Here is a 14,051-nt window from a genome sequence, read left to right as displayed (position 1 = left end):
GTCCAATCCCCCCCACCTCTCTCTCACCTTTTCCTGATCTTCCTATTCCAGATTGACAGATCTGCACCCCAAACTTGGCTCTGGTGTCATCTTGGGATGTTATTAATGTTCAGGTTCGAATCCCATAGTTCTGAGGACTGGGGATGCTTGAGGGTCTGCATGTTTAATGGTTTGTCAGAGACTGTGAACCAAGAACCACATTTCGTGTTAACACACACACACACACACACACACACACACACACACACAGAGAGAGAGAGAGAGAGAGAGAGAGAGAGAGAGAGAGAGTGTTAACATGCTTCCTGGTATTAGTTGAGTTGCTTGTACAATAATCTGAAGAACATTTGGGGGATTTTCATTTTATCTCGTTTTATTTTTTCAAGGTAGAGTCTTGCTCTAGCCCAGGTTGACCTGGAACTCACTCTGTAGTCTCAAGCTGGTCCTGAACTCACAGTCTTCCTCCTACCTTTGCCTCCCGAGTGCTGGGATTAAAGACGTGCACCACCACGCCCGGCTAATGATGACTCTTGTTGGAGTCATTAGGCATACTGCTGTTGATGAATGCATAGAGATATTGGGAATTCACTCCTCTATATGTTCTCAGGAGAACAGTGAGCGCTCTACATAGTGAATTCCAGGTCAGCATAGGCTAGAGCAAGACCCTACCTCAAAAACCCCCAAATCAATAAAACCAAAAGCCAGGCATGGTCATGAATACCTGTAACCTCAGTGCTAAGAGGACAGAGACCAGAGAATCACTGGAGTTCCACTACCTGCAAAATGGCAGTTTTTATCCTAGATAGTATTCAGTGAGCAGTGGTGGGAGGATGTAATGAATACGGAGTCAGCCTGGGCTAGATTGATACCCTGACTCGGTAACCCCTCCCCCCCCATAAAAGGAAGAAAGAAATATAAACTGTAGATTGAGGAAAAGAGGTGCCGCCAATTGTTTTAGCTCTTGTATTTGAGAACATGGATCCCTTACGTTGACTATAGTCATTGGGAGAATGAGAGCTCAGTGAGGGAGGTTATAGAATGAAATTAAAAATCCTCAGGAAGAGAGTCACACAGCAGTGATGAGAACTGAGAGAAATCATGTACAGGCTTCTGTGAAGTTTGAGAGGACAAAGACCACACGAGTTACGTAGACCATGCAGCTCCAACACCTATCCCAGTGCTTGGAAGAAAATAGACCCTGAAAATATTCACGAATATTGAAATGAGTAAATAACTAATAGGTAAGCTCAAGAAGAGACATCAAGGCACAACCAAAAGATAGCAGACAATCAAGGGAAGGGTTGTTGCTGCAGTGACAGGGAAACCAAGTTAGGACCCAGTGTTGCTGCACAGGCAGCCTCTGGTACCCAAAGTGCACAGCAGCACGAACGGGAGGCTGAGTGCACATAGATGAAGATTGTGTGGGAAGATTTGTCTTTAGAAAAGAACATAATTGCAGTAGATAGGCATCGGTATTGTCCATGGCAAAGGAATTCAGTAGGAAAAGTAGATTTTTAAAAAGTATTTTTATTTACTTACTAGCACACCAGTGCCTCTAGCCACTGGAAATGAACTCCAGGCACATGTGCCACTTTGTGCATCTGGCTTTATGTGGGTACTGGGGAATTGAACCCAGATCATTGGCCTTAACTGCTAAGCTACGTCTCTATCTTGAAAGATAATTTTTACATGAACCTGAAAACTGGGGATGAGAAAGAAAAATATTGACATTAGGGGACCATAGTTCCCATTAAGAGCATGTTCAAAAGTTCAAACAACTTATTGAAACTAAGAGACCAAAAGTGTGGAAGAGAAGTTGCAGGTACGAGGTGGGAGAATTGACTGGATGCTGTTTGAAAGGAGAACTGGGCAAGTGGACAAAGGCTGTAAGCCGTGTTAGCAGAGAAGAGCAACTTGTTCTATAGGAGTAAGAACGAGGGCCCACAAAACAGCTGTGCCAACATTTCAAAGTGGAATGCCAAGAAAGTGGAAACATACATATTGTTTCTCCCCAGTATCTCCAAGAAAATAGACATGAGAACTTTTGCTGACACTTTCTAACCAATAAAAAAATAGCACTAGGAGTTTAAATTGTGGAAATATTTGGAATAAGGCATAAGAGTGGAGTTATAGTAGCTCAACAAAATATGGGAAGAAAGATCACCAACTCACATGGGAACACAGCTCAGGAATAAAATATCCATGCATTGTAGTGAGATCATGAGCAATTTGGTCATTCTCCCAGTAATACTGAGGTTATGATATAGAAAAGGATAATGCATGGTTGACCCAGGATTAGTAACAACCGAAGTGCAAAGTGTGCACCGTCAAGGAAGTGTGATGGGGTCATGTTGTAGCACCAGAGAGCCAAGCCTCTGGAACCTTCCAAACCTAGCATTGATTTGGTTCCAAGGTTTAGGTTTCTCACCTGTAAACCTCAGGTAAAACAATTTACCCACTTGTCTTAGGTGTTGTTTTTTTTTTATTTTAAAATGAAATATTGTGGCTAATGGTGGCACTCAAAACTTAAGCAGGCATTAGCCTCAGCTGTGGAAGCTGGCAAACTATGAGATCCCTGGCAGGCAGGAATGGCTCTTTCACTAGACTGGCAATGGCATTGCTGATCTTGGCTTGCTAGACATTCCTCCATGCTGCTTCTACAGGAGGAGAATGAGGAGGAGAAGGAAAAGGAGGAGGAGGGAGAGGAGGAGGGGAAGGAGGAAATGTATAGTAAGATCTAGGTAAGAGACCATTTTATTGAGGAAAAGTTAGTGAAGACAAAAGAAACAATTATTTGAACCTTCAATAATGCATTGGGCTTGGGAGGCAAAAGCAATGGTGAGGGGCTGGAGAGAGGGATCAGCAGTTAAGGTGCTTGTCTACAAAGCCTGATGACCTGAGTTCCATTCCCCAGTTCTCACATGAAACCAGACGCACAAAGTGACACATGCATCTGGAGTCCGTTTACAGTGGTTGGAGGCCCTAGTGCACCCATTCTCTCTGTCTGTCTGTCTTCTTTCGGTCTCTCTCAGCTTGCAAATAAATAAATAAATTCTAGATTTGAAAAATGGTGAGTATACGGGAGTATTTCCAGGGACAGCACATGTGCAGGCTTAGAGAAAGAAATGAGGACCAGAGAATGGACAAACTAATGGAGATAACAAAAGACAGAAACCCTGTCGCAGGCTTTCAATTTCTTATAAATTCTTAAGGCTTTATATACACCAAGATGAAAACTGAGAATTATGAGCAAATTGCAAGTATGAACTAAAGAATATCTTGTGAAAATTAACATGTAATGTGTGAAACTGGAAAGAAATGAGAAGTAAACAAAATTTATGGCCCTGCAGAATTGGGAGATTCCTTGTTAGAGAATGATCTCTGTCAGACAGCAGGCTGCACAGAGTAGTCACTAGGCCTCATGGTGTGGTCACAATGGGCATCACAATGTAGTCACCAGGCCTTGAAATGTGTCGCTGGGCCATGCAGCTTTGTCACAGTGGTATTCACAGTGTGATCAGCACCACGGAAGTGGTTGGGGATGTAGGTAATCACCTTCTGGGTCTCCATCATTCACCTAGTGAAGCAGATTTTTAAAAAATGACAACATCAACAATAAACATTTATTTTTAACAAATATTCCCTGTCATGCTCATATATGTTCAAGTTTGAGAATCACTGCTATAATATCTTGATAATACATTTTTCTTCTGGAGGAAATGTTCTTCTGGAATATTCTGAAGTAGGTTGCTGTCATATTTCCAGAATGACACTGCTATTTGCTTTCATTCCCAGACAGTCTATAGCCACATGCCTCAGAGCTGAGGTCTCCATCCATGCCTATAAAGCAAATGCCCTGGTAGTTTTTATTACAAAATCTTTTTAAATTGACATAAAATAATAGGATTATTATGATGATATTTTTATTCAATACAAATATAGAATTTTATTTTGCTTATTTTCATGCCCTCATTACCCTATTTTATTTCCTTCTTACTCTTGCAGGTCCCTTCCCTCATCCAATATATATATATATATATATATATATATATATATATATATATATATATATATATATACATACATATATGATATATATCACAAATACATACATATATAGTTTTAAAAATCTGAATCCCGTTCATGAGAGAAATATATTTGTCTTTTTGTGTCTGGTTTATTTTATTTAACATGATAATCTCTGTTTTCTTCCATTTTCCTTCCACTGACATAACTTATTCTTCTTATTGCTGAATACAGAAAGCTTCATTGTGTGTTGTTGTGGTTACTTTTTCATTGCTGGGACAAAGCACCTGACCAAAAGCAGCTGATGGGAGGAAAGTTTTTATCTTAGCTTACAGTCTGGATTACAAAGCTTTGTGATGGCAGGGGAAGCATGCCATGAGCAGAGACTGGACATCAGCTCTGTGGCAGCAGGTAAACAGCAGCAGCAGAGGAGTGAGCTGAGCTCTGCAAGAGGGAGCTAGCTATAACACCCCTAAGACCGCCTCTCTCCTGCTACAACAACATACCTCCTCCAGCAAGGCTCCACCTCCCAAATTGCATTCAGCTATGGAATAAAGGGTTCCAAACACATAAGTTTATAGGGAACATCCAATTCACACCACCTCATGTATATAGAGAGCATTGTCTTCATTCATTCATCTGCTGATGGGCATTTAGACATAGGTGGATTTCCTATCTCAGCCATTATAGTGGTGCTATAGACATGATGTGCATTAATCTCTTTGATATGCTGACATAGATTCCTTCTAACACATGCTTAACACATTTGTGAAGCTTTTCAGAAAAATCTTTAACACAAAGTTCCTTCCACTGTTTTGGAAGTGAGAAATGACACCAGTAGAATTAGGACACCAGAGAAACCTTCCAAGAACTTCACAGGGCAGAAGAAGTAGAGCATGGATTAGTATGATTTTATTTTTCATGGCAAAAACAGAAAACTCAAGAGCCTTTCCGATTAATAGCAAAATTCTGTAAGAGCTACTGAAAATAGATGTAACGTGACAGCAATTGTTTTTATATTTTATTATTTTTAAAAATTAACAACTTCCATGATTGTAAACAATATCCCATGGTAATTCCCTCCCTCCCCCCACTTTCCCTTTTGAGCCTCCACTCTCCATAATATCTCATCCCCCTCTCAGTCAGTCTCTCTTTTATTCTGATGTCATCATCTTTTTCCTCTTCATGGTCTTGTATAGGTAGTGTCAGACACTGTAAGGTCATGAATATCCAGGCCATTTTGTGTTTGGAGGAGCACATTGTAAGGAGTCCCACCCTTCCTTTGGCTCTTAAATTCTTTCTGCCACCTCTTCCGCAATGGACCCTGAGCCTTGGAAGGTGTGATAAAGATATTGCAGTAATGAGCACTCCTCTGTCACTTCTTCTCGCCTTCTGAGTCACCCCAACTTCACTGCCATCTGAAAAATGAAAGTTCTCTAATGAAAAAGTGAGAGTAGCATTAATATGTGGATATGAACATTAAGAGAAGTGCTTACTGGGCAGTTTGGTGAGCAGAGTATATACATTTAGCCAGACAGAAGCAGACGTTACACCACTAGGGCTCATGACTACCCTTGTAGGTTTTCAGTATCAGGGATGTATTCCCTCCCATGAAGTGGGCCTCCAGTCAAATTAGAGGGCTGATAGTTTCCCCCATAATAGATGTGCCACTATTGCACCGGTTGGCTCATTTGCCCTGGCTGGCCAAATATAAGACTTGCAGTGTCCACTGTGGAGTATCTTCACTTGTGACTTCTCTCTCTCCCATTGAACTGCATGCAGTGTGGCTTTTTCCAGCTGTTTGTCAGCTGGTCTACATGGAGGAGGTTTTCAGCTCAGTTCCAGCAGGATTTCTCAGTGACCTTGCAGCCCAAGTATGTGGAGACTTCAACAATAGGGTCTTACCATCGATTCCTGGTGGGAAACCAAGGGCCTTGGCAATGGCCTGTAATGTTTTGGGGGCATCAGGGACTTCCCTGGCCAACAACTCACTGGAAGGTATCCTATCCCTGGAACTGAAAATTTTCTAGTAGCAATCTATGTCTCCTGAGTGTTCCATTGTCCAAAAAAGTAGGTTACCATATGATTTATTTATATCCTTTTAGATTTTGATTAGCCCTGCCTCCATCTTTCCTTTACTCAATCTCTTCCCCTGACCTCACTTAGACCTTTTCACCCCCATTAGTCTGTTTTTCTACTTACATATATACAATGCCATCCTCTTAAGTCCCTCCCTCTCTTCCTTTCTATTCCCTTTATATAAAGGGAATAGATTTTTTTTTGGAATTTTATTTATTTATTAGAGTCAGAGAGAGAGGGAGAAACAGAGAGAGAGATTGACAGTGAGAATGGGCATGCCAGGACTTACAACCACTGCAAATGAGCACCAGACATGTGTGCCCCCTTATGCATCTGACTATTGTGGGTCCTGGGCAACTGAACCTGGATCCTTAGGCTTCACAGGCAAGTGCCTTAATTGCTAAGCCATCCCTCCAGCCAGATAGCAAAAAGTTTAAAGGCTCAAAATGATTAGAGCTTCTACACTGCAGTGGAGACTACGGCCACTGGAAAATGGTTCTGAACACATAATAGTGCAGAAAGAGCAGCGTGATGGCCAAGAGCAGAGCTTGCGAATCATCTCAGGCTACTGTATTAATGCACAGGATGTCAGAAGGAGGAGAATGAGCCAACAAGACATGAGAAGAGATGCTGTCCTGAGCCTGTGAATCTCTCTGGTTGAGGCCCCAATGGTTTATAGTTCTAATAAATGCCTAGTGGTGCCTCCAATGGCCTGGGGGTCAAAATCTGGAAAGCCTTCTATCACCATAACCATCAACTGGCACACTACAGTCTTCCCATAATCATGTGTTAACTAGAAAAATGTCTTCAAACTCAGTTTCTACTATATCAAGAACCTTACTTAACATCTCTGTTTGGTGGGGACAGCATTTGCCTCCTTTAACACACTATCTGCTTGAGTCAATGTTTTCCAGCCCTTCTTGTCCCAAAGTAGGTTCTGCCAGTAACCTCCTTAATTGAGATTTTGTGTTGGTGATGCATTAAGGAATTATCCAGAAGAATTAATTAAGAGTGTGATTAGTAGGAAAGGAAAGGTCAATATAAGTTTAATGGTAGCATCTCACAAAAGGTGGTTTCAGCCTCATTGTGTATGAAGTCTCCATGTATTAGTTACTTTCTCATTGTTATAGCAAACACCTTACAAGAAGCAATTTAAGTAAGGCTTTATTTCAGCATACAGTTTGAAATCACAATCCTTCATGGCAGGGAAGGTTTTCAGATAGCTTGAGACTACTGGTCATATTCTGCCCAAAGAGTAGCAGCAGAAAATGATGAAGGTTGATGTTCAATGTACTTTCTCCTTTTTGTTCAGTCTGGGTTCCAGTCCATGAAATGGTACACATAATTAGAGGGATTCTCCTATCTCAATTAACTTAATCTAAGTAACTTCATCTAAGACATCCCCAGAGATGTGTCCATGCTATTTCTGAATCCTGTCAAGCTGATAAGGAGGGGTTAACCATTATCCCTCACCCCAAGAAATCTCGGCTTTCCTCTCAGCTACTATCGTACATCATCATTAAGTCTTTCAAGAACAGCACACGCTGACTTGAGAGGGAGTCAGGTAGCTTTTGGTAGGTAGTTTAGGATGACTAGGCCCCTGAAAGTAAAAGTAGAAATGTCCTTCAATCCGCCCCCATCTCTACTTCACTAGAGATCAGAGAAGGATCTCTCTTCTTATATCTCAACTAAAGGAATTACCTAGATCTGTTTTTACATAAACAACGTAGGCCCCTTCTGGGAGGAAGTTCACCTTTCCTAGAACTTAAAATCGAATCTTAGCATTGTGGTTGCTTAAATTCAGCACCAAATCTTGGCATCATGGCTGGCCTTTTCTTGACCTAGTCCCTTGCCCAGACCAATCAGCCCTCACTCTGCTCATCTGAGCCTGAAGGTAAGGTCCACCACAATAAGATTATAAGTAAATGCTTATCAGGTGGGATGTCCTCTCTTTTTGCTGACTACCTATCTTTCCTGAACTTCTAGGTCCTGGTAAATCTGTCTGGGCTGAGGCAAGGCAATACTTCCTGAACCTTACTCCCACACAGGCTCTCTACACCATCCTGACCTCCACATGGCAGCATGACTCTGTACTTTTTCTTTTCCCTGAATAAATGTAATAATTTAATAATTATCATTCTCAGTCCAATGTATCTCAATTCTTTGGGTAAAAGCAGACATGAACTCAGGGTTTGGAGTTCAAGAACCTTCCTGAAGTCCCAAAACCCCATTATATACTAGCAGTACATTTCAGCTGGCCAAAGTGGCTCCAGTTGCCTAAGAACACTTCTAAAATGAACTTTAGATGTTGGCTATCGAACATGAAACAGTTAAAAACTCTGAAAGAGTGTTGACAGATGTTAGTGGAACAGTACCATTTTCACATACTTGTGTATATGATAAATTTTTCTCTGAGTATATCTTGACCCCTTAGTTGGATTATGAACTCAAACAAGATCAAGGATATGCTGTGGTTGATTCACATGAAATCATCATGGTTTGATCATCTTTGAGAAACAGAAGTAGAAACTTCCCATAGTTCAATCGATTGCCTGTATATTATGTGCTAACTCCCAGCAAAGGGATGGATAGAATTATCATGTACACCTTTGCTCCCCAGACCAGAATATTTTTTAATTTTAATTTATTTGACAGAGAGAGAGAGAGAGAGAGAGAGAGAGAGAGAGAGAGAATGGGCATACCAGAGCCTCCAATTGCTGCAAACAAACTCCAGACACATGTACCACCTTGTACATGGTTTTTGTGAATCCTGAGGAATCAAACATGGCTCCTTTGGCTTTGCAGGCAAGTGCCTTAATTGCTAAGCCATCCCTGCAACACCCAGACCATAATACTACAGCCCATCTCTAGAAGTGGTTCCCTGCTAAGTACCATTTTTTTCACTCCTTGCAATGACTGTGATTACAAGCTGAATTGTTTATTTACTAAGATTCAGCCCATTTTCTTTTATTGTAGCTATGCATTTTCATTAAAATTGTATAAACTAATGAAATATGTGTATTTAAAAGACACGTGGCAGATATGAAAACTAAATGTAATGCTTTTCAAATTTTCAAAATATGTTGTTTTGAAGCAAAATCAAAATAAAACAAAACTCTGCTCAAGAATCAGGTGCCAGTGAGAGAGCTGTGAAAGGATGGATAAATTCTAACATTCCAGGAGGGTTGATTGTAAGGGATGTCTTCATAAATGCCCTTAATGTCTTACTATATATTAAAGAAATCCAAGCTAAGCATTGTGGTGTTTTAATTAAAATGTTTTTGGCTGAAAGTAACTAAAATCCTACACAAATGGCTTGCAGAGAATAATGAAATTATCATTTCTGCTAGCCAAAAATCTTGAGGTAGAAAAGCACTAGGGTGATTAAATACAGCTTAATCAAGTCTTCTTATGTCATTCTTCCCACATTCCCCCATTGATTATACTTTATTGGTAAGTTTTCTTCATAGAACCAACATAGGGGCAACAGTCTATGTGTCCTATCTGGACAAGTCAGGTGTCAAAGCAGAGTTGCAATATCTGCATCTCTGCACCAACTGGACATGGCTTTTAAAAATATTTCATTTATGTATTTGCAAGGAGAGAGAAGGGGGGAGAATGAACACATCAAAACCTCTTGTCACTTTAAACAAACTCCAACTGTTCATGCCAATTTGTGCACCTGACTTTACATAGGTACTAGGGAATCGAACCCAGGCTGTCAGGTTTTGCAAGCAAGCACTTTAAACTGCTAAATCATCTCTCCAGCCCCTATGCAAGGCTTTTTAAGAGCAAAATATTATTTCAAAGAAGTTCCCAAGTTTCTTTTTGTCTCCTTGGCCAGGAACAGGGTCATATGCCTATACCATTTACTGACAAGACAGCGAATTACCGGTTCATTTGGTATGGGAAAAGGACCAAGAGGAAGTAAAGTTCTTGGCAGCAAGGGAGAAAGAAGAAGCTGCTGGGCAGATCAATGCAGTGAGCTGCAAGAAGATCCTCTGCACCCTGAATCATGTACAGTATGGGGTGGTAGACACCTGCAGCGAAAGAAAGACCTTTGTTTTGCACTTTAAATTAGCACATATATGCATACTCATATATATTAAGATAAAACAGAAATGTCTCAGTTATATTGACCTCATTTTAACTGACTTTGGTTGAGTTACTAGCTCCAATCACATCAAATAGGAAAGTTTCTTACTTAAAGTAAGCAGCACAGGGTCGCACAAACAGTGTGAAGTCCAAGGGTATTTATAACAGTGATGATCAATTCACTATAGATAAGAACCAACAATGGAAGGTGACAAGACAAAGGATTTCACAGGATTATTAATTGGCTTACCTATCTGGGAAATAATGTACTGGGTCCAATCAATGCCTGTTCTATTTAAATATTAAGAACTTTTTACCATTAAGAGGACTGGCCCTGTGCTGGAGAGATGGCTTAGCCACTAATGCACTTGCCTGCAAAGCCTAAGAACCAGGGTTAAATTCCCTAGCACCCATGTAAAGCCAGATGCACAAGGTGGTGCATATATCTGGAGTTCATTTGCAGTGGCTAGCAACCCTGGTATATCCATTCTCTCCCTCTCTCTCTCTCTCTCTCTGTCTCTTTCTTTCTCCTTCTCCCTCTCTCTCCCAGTGCCTCTCTTTCTGCTTGCAAACAAATAAATAAAATTTTAAAAGAGGGCTGGTCCTATTAAAAATTTTGAAAGCTACTTTCAGTAGAAAGATTGTTATGCATTCACCTAAACCATTTATTCTTCCTAATTAAGGCAGGAAACACTGCTTTTCTCAGATGTCTGGCAGCTAGAAGGGTCATTGAAATATCACCAAGGATATGGTGACTGAAAACATTGTCTTCAAATACTGGCCAAGTCTTTCATAAGTTTTGGGTGAGCATTTGGCCTTTGTTCCACCCACTCGTTTGAATATGAAGAAGAGGAAGCACGGAGAACCCCAAGATCCCAGAAAGTAATAGAGCCACCACCTGCCAGACACCCTGCAGAACTGACTTCTCCTTGTTACTTACGTCATGAGATCACCCCCATGTTAGGGCAGTCAGCACGGGCATATGTAGAACAAGACAGTGGTAGTTGCAGCCAAAATTAAGAATCAAGGAATGCTGGCTTTTTCATTGAGTACATGTCACTCCAATGGGAAAGTTTTTGAAAATTTATTCACCCTCAACTTTTAATATCAGTCTTTGTGCATTCAATCTAAACCCTTACAAACATTTATGTTGCCCTACTGGAAAAAAAAATCCATTACAACATGCTAAATCACAAAGGATGTAATTTTGTTGTACCCTTTCATGTTTATTTGCATTTTAAAAGGCCTACAGAAAGACCACAATGCTCACACCTAAAGAATGAATCACTAATGGCTAAATTTCAATTATCAGAGGAAAAATTTGTTATGTAAATTGCACCATATAAGCAACAGACTGCTTCAGTTAGAATTTCAACCCTGAACAAAATTAAGTTTACATTCTTATTTTTTCTCTAAAATAACATAACTAAAACATAGGCAATTGTTCTATTTAAATCTCTCCAGAAGGTTCTCAATCCACAGCCTCCTAAACTCCTAAACTATTTCTTAATGGAAATTTTTAGTTGTACTTATCACTATACCTTGTGAATTTTAAAATGTCTAAAATAGAGAAAGATAATTAAGGAAAAGATCTGAGCAAATTTAATTGTGCAAATGAACAACTTTACTAACTATGTAATGAACTCAGAATTGCTTTGCTTAGATTCCAAAATGTTCATAACAATATTGGTTTTCTCTACTCCAGACTGCAAGTAGTTCCAGGGCAAGAACTGTAATTTTACTTTATTTTGTATATGTTGTAGAGGACCATCAACGTCTTCTATGGTTATAATTTATGCTTTCAAGTAGGAGACAAATTTCCTCTTCATGGTATAGTGTAAACTTACATTCTTCAGTTCAGGTGTATTAACAACAAAGTCATTTGGTGACTTCCTGAACAGTGTTGTTGATGGGCAGTGAGGAAAGACAGGGAGAGGAAAGAAGGAAAAAACACGTACATTTAAAATCAAAATAAACAATCCAATTTAGTTTTCTTACTGGAGTATTTTTTTAAGTAAATTTTCATTTACTTGAGAGAGGGGAAAAGAGAAAGAAACAGAGAGAGAGAATGAGTATGGACACATTAAGACCTCCTACCACTGCAAATAAACTCCAGGCATATGTGTCACTTTGTACATCTAGATGTACATGGGAACTGTGGAATTGAACACAGGTCTTCAGGCTTTGCAAGCAAGTGCCTTTAACCCCTGAGCTATGTCTTCAGCCTGAAATTTTATTTTTCAATTTTTGAGGTAGGGTCTCACTCTAGCCCGGGCTAACCTGGAGTTCACTATGTAGTCTCAGGGCAGCCTCGAACTTATGAGGATCCTCCTACCTCTTCTTCCTGAATGCCGAGATTAAAGATGTATGCCACCACACCCAGAAACCTTGGAGGTTTTATTGTAGAAGTTTAGACTCTGGCAGCTCTAACAAGTTGGTTCTAGTCACCAGTTCCCAGGACACCTATCAAAGACCCAAGTGAGATCAATTGAGAAGATTCACCTTGGGAATGAGAAGGTATACAGGAAATGAGATATGTCTTGAAATACTGCTTGTGATGTAGAGGAAGTGCAGATGGTGTCGACGCTCCACAAGACAGAAACAATTAGGTAGAATCTAGAGACTGCAGGGGTTGGATCAACAGACAAGAATTTTCTAACAGTAAAGCAGTTTAGGAGAAAATAGGATGCTTATGCAGTGGTCAGCACTCTGTCCTTCTCAGAAATATCACAGAGAGAATTCCTCAGAGTCCCTTCCAAGCCCAGCATCCTATGATCTGATCAGCTACAAGTAAAGGATACTGCAGACAGTGTTACATGCTCACTTTATGCCATTATCTCATCTACTAAAATGAGCCTATTGTAATTCCCATTGACACAAACTGAGATGGAGAGAAGCAGTGTGCTTGCTGAAAGACAGGATCTGAAGTTTGAACCCAGCTAACATGACTTCACAAGGCATAATCTTCTTGCAACCATCTGGGTTGAAAACATTTTTACGATTTTGTAGATGTGAGAAATAACATGAAAATCCTTCATTTAGATATAAACACAGTTGTACATCTCACTCCAATCTAGTCTCACCTTCTAAGACTCTTTCAGGCAACATCAGTATTCTCATGTCTTCCTTCATGTTTAGACCATCACATTTCTAGAATCCAGGTCAAACTTTAGAAGACCACATCCTGGTAACTGAGCTGGATGTCGCAGGAGTTTTCTTTTGGGGAAATTATCCCATGGGTTGATTGCCGTTCAGTCTTTCTGTGGATCTACTTTGCAGTTGAAACTCCCAAGTGCTGTTAATACATTCTAGAAAATGGCTTGTCCTTATTTGAGTTTCTATGCTAAATATGAGAATATTTTTGGTAATTTTTGTCATTATATCACATCTCTAAGTGTCTATAAAGCTACACAAAGTAAGTAAGTAATAAAGTGAATATTGACTGACTAAATTAATGAAATAGGTCTTGATCTCAAGATCATTTTGATAAATAATATATTATTTCATTCACATATATTTATAAAATTACATGTTAATATTAACTGCAATAATATGTTAATATATTTAATATATATTTTAGTGTAATATCTTGTCTTGTTTTGTTTTGTTTTGTTTTCAGGTAGGGTCTCACTGTAGCCCAGGCTGACATTAAATTCACTATGTAGTCTCAGGGTGGCCTCATACTCACGGCAATCTACCTACTTCTGCCTCCCAAGTGCTGGGATTAAAGGCATGTGTCACCATGCCCAGCTTTAATATGTTAAAATGTAATGCTATTATCATTTATGTCATTTTATTGTTCATAAATTTATATTATTTATATTATATAGTTACACCTTTTTATTCATTATATA

Source organism: Jaculus jaculus, chromosome 16 (genome assembly GCF_020740685.1).
Source record: "Jaculus jaculus isolate mJacJac1 chromosome 16, mJacJac1.mat.Y.cur, whole genome shotgun sequence".
NCBI lineage: Eukaryota > Metazoa > Chordata > Mammalia > Rodentia > Dipodidae > Jaculus > Jaculus jaculus.
The sequence above is the reverse complement of the archived record's forward strand: the minus strand, read 5'-3'. Positions refer to the sequence as shown.